Genomic DNA, 10,581 nt, shown 5'->3' on the forward strand with positions numbered 1-10,581 from the left:
TATAAACAACATCTACATTTTGAGAATAAAACACTTTGACTTGGCTCCTGTTCTTTTTTTATTTCATCTGACAGCAATAAATATTACAATATAGATTTGTAATAAAGATAATCTTTCTAAAGGCACCACATGCTTGCTCATACGCTGATTTCTTTTAATCAGGATAAAAACTGAGTAAAGTGTGCCATTATGCCGAGCTGAGTCATTATTTCTCCGGATTATGCTTACAAAATATATCACTTTCTGATTTAGTTTTAAATAGATTATAATAGTCAATGCTTTTGTCTTCACTTGATGTTTTATTGTTATCGTCTTTTCCGGAAAATGTTTTTATTTTCAACCGGATGCTATTCAAATTATCGCACGACTTCGATTCCCGTCCTCTTATACTTGATAAACAACGCCGAGGAAATACACATCCAATGCTAATTGAAGAATTCTCGTATTCATAAGGCCGACGTAAACCGATCTCCTCTAGGTCTATGGGATACTGGAGTATATTTTCATCTTTACTGAATACGCCTGATTTGTTATTGACCCCACTACTGTCTGTCCTGCTGTGTACGGTTGCTAATGTAAGATACTCTGTAATATTTGGTGGTGACGTTTTAATCACAGACTGATATGTATTTAAGTAATCTTGTTTTGTTTCCGGGCGATCTTCACCAGAAGATGAGGTACTTTCTCTATTATTCAGAGAACTACAAATTACTTTGTTTACGAGCATTTTTATCTGATCAGTTGACAGTGACTCGAAATTGTTTTCATGGTTTTCTACATTTTTGCCTTCACCACTTCCGGTGCTGTTTGATCCGCTTATTACATCGAGGTAATCAGGCGATATTTGAATTTCCTTCAACAGTTGTTCTTCTAGCATGTCTGCGTCATCGATAATGTCATACAAACGTTCCTCCATTTCGATATTATGACAGTTTTGAGTTGGGTTTTGTGATTGTGTGATTGTTGCTTTCTTCTTTTTTTTCACTGTCTTGTACTTGTAGAATATAAAGCATAAGCATATTCCAAAAATCAAAACTAAGACTGATAATGTAAGATACACAATAATTTCTCTTGACAACAGTGCTGGAAAAGATAATATTTTAAGCAGTTAAAACCTTAACTATACTATTGTTTGCCAAATAAATAAATTATCAGTTATGATGACAAAGAATGAACATTTTCTGTAAAAAGATATATCTGTTTTGCAAAACTTCACATAATTACGTTTTAACGCAAAATATTGTAAAACCAATTTATGAAATGTTAAAAATATTGTATATATAATATTAAATTTATAAAGGTATGACAAGCTTCAACTTCAAAGCAACAACAATTTGTAGGAACGCGTGTTAAAGGTATTTAACATCTCTAGTCGAAAAGGATGTCGAACTTGCTACACGACGGGTGCCATGTGAGGAGCAGGATCTGTTAACCCTTCCGGACCACCTGAGATCATATTTTGTTTTTGGTGGTGTTGCTCAGTCTATAGTTTTCTATGTTGTGTTTTGTATAGTGTTGTCTGTCTTTTTGTAGTTATTCGTTTGCCATTGCATTTGTAGTTTGTTTTCGACTTATAAGTTTGAATATCCCTTTGGTATCTTTCGCCTCTCTTTAGTAAAGGCACAATACATTGAGGTTGCTTTTAATCATATATGTAGAAAAAAAATATTTCCATTGTCAGTTCACGTTTTCTGTATTTCATCCCGGTCGACATTTTTTTTTCAGAACCTACCTTTATTGATTTATTGTTTAAATTGTTTTTTTTTCTTTCTTTAGCTGCTTGAAATATTTGCCACTGGAGTCAAAAACAAAGGAAAATAAATCTAGTATTGTTTATATATGAATACTAACTCAGCAAGGTAAAATATTAAAAGCGATAGAAAAAACACATGTTTTCGTGTATAACGATTGGTAGCATTAACCATCCACATATACCTTGAACACTATTGTCCATGCTTTCTCCGTTTGTAGTTGCATCAAGAACCTGAGGTAAAGTCGTTTTATCTGAAAGAAACAAATTTCATTTTAAAGAGTTATTAACTACTGTTGTATAAAAATGTATTTATAAAAATGATACTTTCGGAAGCGGATCCGGAATTTTTTATTTAAACAGGGATGGGGTGGGAGGACCAAAGCAACTGTTGGAAAAGGACATGTAAAGGGAGGAGATATTGACGTAAGAAATTGAAAAGAGCGATTAACTGGATCAAAACGAACGGATACGGATGACGCTTAGACCTATGGTTGCACCGTACCAGAAATCTTAACTGTCGTCTGAGACAAACTCTCATGTTCCGAATGTGTTGGTGTTCTTTGGGTCCACGGGTATGTTCTGTCATCTATAAAATATAAAAAAAAAGAACAAGTCATTGACCTTACACAACGTTGGCTATACTATCAAGGTCCCTTTCGGATGTGTTACAGTACTTATACATCCTTGGCTTGCAATTTATGGTTCGAAGCGTTCCTGACGAGGGTAAATCCAGGAAAGCGCATTGGATGCATACAATTTATACAGTGTTATTTTTCATACATATATTGAGGAATGAAAACTATTGTTGTACATATGTCATTGAAACATCAATCAAATATACTCATCATAGATACCAGGATTAAAATTTATACCCCAGACGCGCGTTATGTCTACAAAAGAATCATCAAACAGATACAAAAATGAACAAGCTAATTCTAGTGGTTTGTCAAAATAATCAAATTTAATTCGCTTATATGCAAAATGCTTTTCTGTGGATTAATTTTTCTTAAAACGAAAAAAAAAAAAAAAAATAACACCACATTAAGCATGAAACTGCGGAACGAAATCAAAGACATGAATATAATATTGAGGTGAAATAAGCATTGTGTTTGGTTCTTATTCTGTTTTTATTTAAACAAAATAGATGAATAAATAAATGGATAAATATTTAAAGTACTAGATCTAGTATTATCTTTTTGTACGTTATTTTAAATTTTACTTACCAGACCTTGTATACACTGAAGTACCAGCTATCGTTGGAATTCCAACACAGCCTTCAACGTGGTCACAACTACAATTAAATCTGACTGCATAGAAGAGGGTCTGAATTCTTTAATTTTTTAAGTCATTTTTCTCTATTCTTTTTTTTTTTTGCCAATAAATTCTTAATATTTTTTGTCCATTATTATCTATTCCTTACATTTTAGTACCCAATTATTTGGATCTATCAGGTATGCATATAGGATCATAATTTAAATGAGCTTTAGATGAGAATTGTCCTGGCCAACGGGAGATTATTCTATTTGAAAAAGTTCTTTCAATACATTACACACGTAGATTATGTTCTTATATGCATATCTGATAGGTCAGATATTTTGACAATGTTACCTATTATGTCTGTTTTGTTCACGCATCGTTGTAAATATAATGGAATTGATGCGACTGTCATACAAGTCAGAGATTTAGCGCTATAAAACCAGGTTCAATCCACCATTTTCTACATTTGAAAATGCCTGTACCAAGTCAGGAATATGACAGTTGTTGTCCATTCGTTTGATGTGTTTTATCATTTGATTTTGCCATTTGATTAGGGACTTTCCGTTTTGAATTTTCCTCGGAGTTCAGTTTTTTGTGATATAACTTTTTATACGTAAATTGTTATCTAATGCCGCTTTTTCTGAATCATTTCTTAGGGATATTAAATGCAATGTTAAAAAAATATAAATTTGTTGCGTCTGACGCGCTTTTTTTGTTTGTTTACCTTAATCAGGAACGCTTTAAACCAAAACATTTAAAAACCGATGGTATACATGATATATATATATATTTTCGAAGCAATATAGACAAAAAGGACGTAAAAGGGACTGCTAAAACCATATGTTTACTATGCTGATGATTTCCAGATAGTTATACTGCCAACCCGCAGCGGTAATCAATTCAAAGTTATTTTTCATTTTCTTATAATTTATCGATAGATTTTGGATTTGTGCCTCTTATATGACCGGTATCACCATGTTCTTAGTGTTGCTTTAGACAAGAATTATAGATAATTCTAAATATAACTTATATAAAATTGAATAGAAGTGTTATAATTTATCAGGGAAAGGTTCAGGTTTTGGCAATTAAACCAGAAAGAGACAAGATTCATACTGACATACAAAAGCAGTATGTAATAAGGACAGAAAAATGGACGCAATCAAGATTTCATTCCAAATCTATAACTATGAAACTTTTCTTGGAGTGTTACTGCATCTAGAAAATTTGTAATAATTCCTTTCTTATCAAAATTAATTGCTCTTTTTGGAAGAAGGAGAAAAGATAGAATAATTATTTATTACTTTTATGAAAATCAGATGTTTTCGTCTTATATTATCGAGGCTGTCGCCACTCATAACTGAAAAGACTACATCTAATACATACATTTGAAACACTGGGCAATTACAGTCATTTGCACATCGTTCGCCATATGTGTTTTTTGGACACGGTCTGCAGCTTTGTCCAATCTTTGATGTGTATCCTTTAGAACAGGCTGTAAAATATAAATTTCCTAATTCATGTGTAATTGTCAGTAACTGTGAGTACTCTCAGATCTGTACTAAGTGTATTTTTTGTTGTTAGGGATGAGGGATTGATATATACCCTGCCACGTCCTGTCTGTGTTCTGTTTGATGTTTATTTTAGTATCGATCGGAGGAGTTAAGCTTTTTTCAACTGATTTTTATAGTTTGTTCTTATGTTGTGCTGTTACACCACTGTCCAAAGTTAGGGGAGGCTTGAGCACTAACAAACAAGTTTAACCCCGCCACATTCTTTATGTGCCTTTCCAAAGTCAGGAGCCTGTAGTTCAGTGGTTGTCGTTGGTTCATGTCTGTCATATTTGTTTTTCTTAAATTTTTTTTTTTTCATAATTAAGGCCGTTAGTTTTCTCAATTAAATTGTATCATATTGTTCATGTCGGGGTCTTTTATAGCCGACGATACGGTATGGGTTTATCTCATTGTCGAAGGCCGTACGGTTGCCTATAATTTATGACATCCACTTCATTTGAACTGTGGTGGATAGTTCTCTCATTGGCAATCATACCACATTTCCTTTTTTTCATATGTGTATGCTTTTTTATTTTAATCTCACATCCCTGAAAGCATTTGCATTGGCAGACTACCCAAGCATATGTATCAATCGTATGACATCAACTTCAAAATATAAGACTGAAGAGTTTTTTTTGATCTTATCACTAATTTTAAAGTAACCGTTGCAAAATTTAATTTCTGTTTTACTCAACTAAGAACTTGATTTTATTAGGCCATTATCACTTTTATATTTACATGTTAAAAATATTGAACTTTCAGAAAATCCCCTTTCCTTAGACATACATGTGTATAGTTTAGTTAACATAATTCACATAGTTAAAAGATGCAGAAAGTTCTAATCAAATAAGGTTCTAAAATAATAAGCGATGACTTACGAATGCAACCACTTGCGTGTGCTTCATGATCGGCACAGCATACATCTTTTACCTCACCACTGAAAAATAATGATATTAAAAAAATTCTGTACTTCAATTCCATAGTCTTTAAATATATTATGTTTAAGTTGAGCTAACTTCAAATTTCAATGTCTTATAATTCATATTCAAATCACTGTCTTAACTTAATGTGTTCAAATTCATATGATCATTCTACGTAATAATATAATACCTCACGATCACCCTTCCGGAGCACCTGATATCCCCCACCCCCATCCGTTGTTGGTGGGGTAAACGTTGGTGTTGCTCAGTCTTTAGGTTTTAATGTAGCATCAAGAAGACTGTTGTGAGTCTTTTTGTCTTTTTTTTTTGGCAAATTGGTGTCCATCTCACTTGGACTTATGAGTTTTGATTTTCCCTTTGGTATTGTCCATCTCTTTTTTTTCAAATATCATAACTGCATGGTTACTTCTTACTAACAAGGTTTTTAAAATATAGATATAGCTTGATTGTGTACATTGAACTATTCGTAAAGTTTAAAAGTTTCGGGAAGGCCCACCATTAACATTCCAGATTTATTTTTTATTGGTAATGCGTTCAAGAAAAAAATACGTTTTGTCTATTCTTAGGATCGGTAGGCTATATATAATATTGCTAATGTCATAAACGTAGAAGAAAACAGGTTTCGACTATAATTTGGATTTTGAATTAACTCAAACTGTTGGCGATTGGCCAAAGTAGTCTTGCAAATGCATGAAATATTCGTCACTGGACTGGCCATAAACTATCACTGGTTAGTTTATTACAAATTTTTACACGTTTTGATAATGAAAGTACGTATTTTTAATCTTTGAATAAAGCATAGATACACTGTTACTCGAATATGGGAAGATATAATGGTTGTCAATTATTTTTGATTTCTGCTTTCTGGAAGTCCGGAGGTAAATATTTCATAGACGTTCAAGGAAATAAAAAGAGGACAAAATACGAAAGTATGAAACAAACAAAAATAAATGTGTTTTTGACCAACGAAGATTGGTGAATAATCATAAATAACGCTTAGATATTTAAAAATTAATAAGCAACCAAATGAATACTCGTCGTAAGACTTGACCGAAAACGGAATTACGTTCTTTGGGACGGACTCAGACAGAATAATTTCTGATAATGTTTTCGAGGAGATAACATCATTTTCACCATAAAGAATTCTTATTGCAGTTATAGCTTCCAGGAAAAAATCAGGAGCCTGTTGTTCAGTGGTTGTTGTTTGTTGGTGTGGTTCATATGTGTTTCTCGTTTCTCGTTTTTTATATAGAGTAGACCGTTGGTTTTAAAGTTTTAATTGTTTTACACTAGTCATTTTGGGGCTCTTTATAGCTTGCTGTTCGGTGTGAGCCAAGTCTCCGTGTTGAAGGCCGTACTTTGACCTATAATTGTCAACTTTTTATACATTGTGACTTGGATAAAGAGTTGTCTCATTGGCACTCATACCACATTTTCTTATTTATATTAATCAGCAAAAATCTGTCAAGAAAAAATTGATAGGAAACGCAAGTCCTAGAGTATATAGTATCAAATACTAGTATTCCATATAAAGATGAGGCTAATATGCTGCTACATGTACTTAGAAATAGAACATGCTAATTTCAAAATCTTATTCTGAGATTATGCGCGCATTTATCATTGTGATTGTTTAACAACAAACAATCTCGCAAGATTAGTTATTGCGATTTCAGGACATGATGCATACAAATAATGCTATCGCATTTTTTTTTGCGAAACCTATTCCGTTGCCATTTTCGCCAAAAAAGAACATACTGTCATTAGAAATAATTTCTGAATTTACAGAAAATGAGAAAGAAGTTATCATTATAGTCAAATGTCATTTTTCAATCGCTTCATCGTGTTGCTGGTAAACACTGTAAAAGCTTTTCAGACATTGAAAAGTAAAATGTTACAGGAAACAACATCGAAACAAAAGAAAGACCATTGCAAGCCGCTTGTTATTACTTCATGTGCTAAGGAAGAGTAAAAAAAGAGAGGCAAAAGATACCAAAGGGACATTCAAACTTATAAGTCGAAAATAAACTGACAACGCCATGGCTAAAAAAAAAGATAAACAGACAAACAACAGTACACAAAACACAACATAGAAAACTAAAGACTGAGCAATACGAAGCCCACCAGCTTGTGGTTTTTGTTCCAGTCCTTGATATTTTGTAAACCATTGATTGTCTTGGACGCTTATGTAATACTTGCCACTGCATGTTGAGCACACCAAAATTCAAAAGAGCATTCCTTCCTTAAACAACTAATTATTATTGTTATGGTATAACTGATATTATATAAAGCATGAAATAAATTTCTGCAATCTCGCAGTTTGATAAAGTTAAATACATGACTCATAACACACATTCTTACAACAGGTATCATAAGAGATATATGAGATGCGGTATGATTACCGATGAAATAATTATCAACCAGAAAGAGGCTAACACCCATAAACATTTCGAGTACGATGATCAGACTCAGACTCAGAATACATTCAATCAAAATATAATTTGGTGTTTAGAGCACACATTCTATACTCCAAGTACTGAGTAAAGTTTTGTTTGTAAGAAATACCCATAATTCCCCATGGACGTTATTTCCACATATACAGGTGTACATGTAGCTGGCACCTTTTTATTATGCAAATTCGTATCAGGGATCATTAAAAATCGATATTAATTGTAAACTTGCATGATCAATTTCCAGTTTACGAAAACTTTATTTCATCTGAAAAGTGAACTGAACAAAACCTGTTCTAAATTTTTTGTGTCGATGAAGTTAAGTAATTTAATAAAAATTAAGTTTGATTGTTATAATACCATATGATTATAAATTTTACCCCCCCCCCCCCCCTTCACCCCCCTTTCCCCAAAAAATACCTTTTCTATATATAACATACCTTTCAGTCCTATGTTCGCATTTTTGACCTCCAGAGAATGAAATTAAAGTAAGCAATAAAACAAAACAAATTAATTTTCTCATCATTATGAGAATGCCATAGTAATAAATAAAAAAATAAGGAAATAGTTATAAATTTTATCACACGTTTTACCGGAAATAATGTATGAATTGTTTGACACTAAAATCAGGAAATAAGTCAGAATGGAATTTTAGCATTTCATTTCATTCGAAAAATTATTTTTGCAGATAAAAATTAATGTGTACTAAAGCGTCCAATTCTGTGAAATGTTGTATCACATGTGTATAGGTTCTTTTTGGCAAGAAAATGAAAGATAGTTTACAAGTGAACCTTTTACTGATAGACAGATGTACTTTTTTTTTTGGATTTTCTTATTATTGAATCTGCTTATGACGAATCAAAAACAGAATAATTTATTCAAGAATATCTATATGTTCTCATTAAAATGCTGCCGGTCCTTCATTTTTGCTTGTCGCAAGTCCGTCATCTCAGCAATTATAGTGGTCACTTAAGTCTACACAAACACTATTCGATTTTTATTTTTATGTCCGATATTTTGTTGCATCTGATGAATCAGTTTGCATTTTGTCTAGACTGTGGTGAGTAAAATAAAAGCTTGACTACTTCATACAAAAGATTACAGGATTCACCAAAAATCTTGAAAGTACAACAGACCACATCAACAACCATAATCCAACTCCTCCGAATAAAGCAGACAAACAGACCAATACCTTAATTTTAACTTTATTGAAATTCAGCACAATAGCCCCGCCATGATGGGTTTCGACAGAAGGTCATTGTACTTGTTCGTTTTTAGCGGTGTTCAGAAGTTATGGGATATGAAAATGATATATTCATTAGATAACACTACAGCCAGTATTTGGTCTACTTGTTTGGTGTTGTAGTTACAGAAGTAATGACTATTAATAGTGATTGATTTAATAGACGGTAAAATTGGTATAAATAAGTGATAACTAATTTTAAACTGATTATGTACCCGTGGGACAGTTTTTGTCAGTCATGTTGCTACACAGGCATTTTGTTTGAATACCGAAACGGGTTTAATGTTTTCAAAACATGATTGGCTGTATTGTTCATCACGAACATATGAATAAGTCAAGTTGTTGCACCGGTGATTCATTGTATACTTAGTCTCTTTTTATGTTATTGTTCTAGCTCGTTGTAAAAAAATGCTACTGTTGATAGTTCAGATCGCAAGTTTAATGATATATGATTTGAAATACAGAGTTACACCTATACTTATTAATACCTTTAGAAAGGTTTGTCTTGGCAAAAAGCATGCAGTACTTTGTATTTTCTTTTCGGAACTGAAATACGTATGCAATATATTCATACATGTAAGTGGCAGGGTGTATGGAAACAGTTGCAAACAGGACATGTGATTTAACACAAATGCGAGACAATTAGAACGTTTCTTTGGTTGATAGGTATCTGAGAACCAGTTAATAGTTATTATTAATTCGTTCACTTGATTCCTTTCATCCTTTTTCAAACCTCTGATGGTTTGTTGAATCCAATATCTTATATATGAGAGGAACCGTTGTGAACTTGTAATATTCCACTAATGGAAGTACATTCGCCGCTATTAAATGTATGTTTTTCATTCATCCATTTTGGGGTATGTTTTTCTTTTATCTATAAATAATGTGCCGATTAATCTCTTTGACGATTTGTCTTGATACCGAACTGTCTTTCTCGGGTGCTGAAATTTCTTTCATGGATGCCGGATTGTCCTGGTGCTTATTTGTCTCGGTGCCAAAGTGTTTAGATTTCGTCATTTTTATAATTCATAATGGTGGAGAGTTGTCTCTGGAATATCAATTTAGTAACTTTCGCATCTCTTTTGTCTTATTGACAATCATACCAAATCTTGCAAGACAAACTAAGTCAACGTGGAATCCTTCTACCCTAAAACTATTTTTTTTAAATATTTTTGCAGCGTGCCATACATGAGAAGTGATTAATAAAATATATTCAGATGCATAGATATATTTTCTATTATTTCTACAACATATTCGATAACATAAAAAGATGATAGTCATAGTAAAAGGAGTTCAAAGAGATGTTATCGAATATAAACCTTTACGCAAATCTCTTTATCATTTAAAGATTTTATTCAACTAAATACAGTCAAGTATATACTTTTGAAAC

At 32.5% G+C, this 10,581-nt stretch overlaps 2 long non-coding RNA genes across 2 annotated transcripts; both read right to left on the reverse strand.

Moving 5' to 3' along the window:
- Positions 1-114: 114 nt before the first annotated feature.
- LOC127721379 (uncharacterized) lies at positions 115-3,038 on the reverse strand. Its single transcript, XR_007991196.1, has 4 exons — positions 2,977-3,038; positions 2,256-2,339; positions 1,936-2,004; positions 115-1,083 (listed from the first exon to the last, which is right to left on the reverse strand). It is a non-coding gene; the product is annotated as an uncharacterized LOC127721379 (long non-coding RNA).
- A 1,361-nt stretch (positions 3,039-4,399) lies between these two features.
- Positions 4,400-8,484, reverse strand: LOC127721381 (uncharacterized). The gene is made up of 3 exons (XR_007991199.1): positions 8,389-8,484; positions 5,439-5,497; positions 4,400-4,502 (listed from the first exon to the last, which is right to left on the reverse strand). It is a non-coding gene; the product is annotated as an uncharacterized LOC127721381 (long non-coding RNA).
- Positions 8,485-10,581: the final 2,097 nt, after the last annotated feature.

The sequence above is a fragment of the Mytilus californianus genome, unplaced genomic scaffold (assembly GCF_021869535.1).
Source record: "Mytilus californianus isolate M0D057914Y unplaced genomic scaffold, xbMytCali1.0.p SCAF_12, whole genome shotgun sequence".
NCBI lineage: Eukaryota > Metazoa > Mollusca > Bivalvia > Mytilida > Mytilidae > Mytilus > Mytilus californianus.